Source organism: Pholis gunnellus, assembly GCF_910591455.1.
Source record: "Pholis gunnellus genome assembly, chromosome: 7".
Classification (NCBI taxonomy): Eukaryota; Metazoa; Chordata; class Actinopteri; order Perciformes; family Pholidae; genus Pholis; species Pholis gunnellus.
Window position 1 is genome coordinate 4,515,333 of NC_136533.1, and position 2,052 is coordinate 4,517,384.

The window sequence follows — 2,052 nt, forward strand, 5'->3', positions numbered from 1 at the left end:
ACTGCTGTATTAGATAGATTGAACCTCATTAGTGATAAAACAAGTGAAATATATAGTAATATAGTATATACAATTAGAATAGAATAGCTGTAAACCTGGTTCCAAAATTTGGAAAATTCAGAATTTTGGCTTGACCTGGCATGAACTCTCTGTACTCCAACCTCTATCAACTTGGCCTGCTTCACTTTATCAAAGCCAATTATTTTTTAAAAAGGAATGCTGACATGTTGTGCTAGGACTGTGGAGAGTTTTAGGCTTACTGCTGAATTATTTCAAAGACAAAAGTGCTTTTTTTTCCAGGCGAACCTGAACATTTTCAATTTGAGCTGTGTGTTATATTCATTCAGCATTTACCAGTAACATATACACTGATATGTACACATGCTATCAAACTATCACAAGTGTTAGTGTTATTATTCCATTGAAATTATTCAAATAGACCTTGTAGTTAGAGAGATAAGCCCCTTTAAGTATGGGTATGAAATGTTCAAGAGGAGGCCTCAAAATAGGCTTAGAGGTTACACATTTTTTTTTTATTTTCCTTTTTAACTAGTACTCTTTGAGTTTTTGGTTTTGAAAGATCAAGATCCTCCTCCATGCACTGTCCTGACACATAATAGTTGTATATTGGACACACCCACAATACACAATCTCAGGTAATTAAGTCAATGAACAATAGATTTTCAACTGTTTTATTCACTTGGTTTTTTTTTGTACATTGCGTTGTTACAATAAATGGCCCCGTTTTCCTTCCCTGTTTCACAAAACAAATTTGATGGAACTGCCAAGTGGTGCTAAGTACCAGTATTAATTTTAGAACACAGTTTGTAACATTAAAGCTATGGTTGGTAATTGTCTTCGAAAACATATTTTGATATTTTTGTTGAAATTCTCTTTAAACCCCAACAGCAATCAATAATAAAAAAGACGTATCTATTTGTAGCTGTCGCAGGTCTGTAGAAACTAAATGATTTTCCGTGTTGCCGAATTTGCAACTTCTCCCTAGACTTAGTTAGTTTTGAAGCTGTTGCTGCTAGCTACTCTGATTGGAAAAGAGTTGGCAACACTGGGCTTGGTTTTTTGGTTGGATAATTAAAAAAAAAATCAAGCTTACTCTTGCTAGTTTCTCAAGATGTTGATGTTTATCTGGGGTATAAAAAAGAACTCATCACATATTTCTTATTCCGTTTACAGTTTTTAAGTTGCATCTTCAAACATCACTGAAATTCAATTTATATTACACTTCAATTCATCAAAACCAAGATGCAATTTTTCTCTAGCACTGCCATGAAGTTGACATTTTAGCTTTTTTGTGCAATTTCTATATACCTATATGTATTTAACTATTGGATGGATTGTAATGGAATTAGGAAAAATATATTCATGGTCCCCACAGGATGAATACTAATGTTTGGTGATCCCCTGATCTTTCATCCAACTCAAACAACAGGTCAAAGTGTTCACTTATCCAGGGAAAAACATACTTTTGCATAACTATTGGATCGATTGTTATATTTTGTTATTCTCTTCAGAGGATGAATCATATTTAATACAATGATCCTCTTACTTCTCCTCTATAGTGCCACCATGAAGTCCACATTTATGGTTTTGAATTAAATGTCTCCATGAAATCGATTCTTTATCCAGAAATCTTGTAAAGTGCTATGTAGCAGTTTCCAGAAGGAAAAGTAAACACATACGATCCTTAATCAACAAAATATCTGTGAATAATGAAATCTTCCGATCCTCTTCTCCACTATTCTCCCCCTACGCTATTTTCTTTCCGCATTTAGTTGAATAGATATAGCTAGTGGTTCCACTGCTTAAACGACTTGAGTGATAAAGACTCATAGTCTAAAAAATGTCAAGAAGTCAAGCGAAACGCCAGCAACATTAACTCAGTTTTGAGTTTCTTTCATGCTGTCTTCGACACAACCGGTACTTTGTTGATCCTTTCATAAATCATTAATTTTCAAGGCTCAAAGGCCCTAATGTTAATGCCTGTACTCTCCACATTAACAATCAGGAGGAACAAGAAAGAAAGAGAAGCCA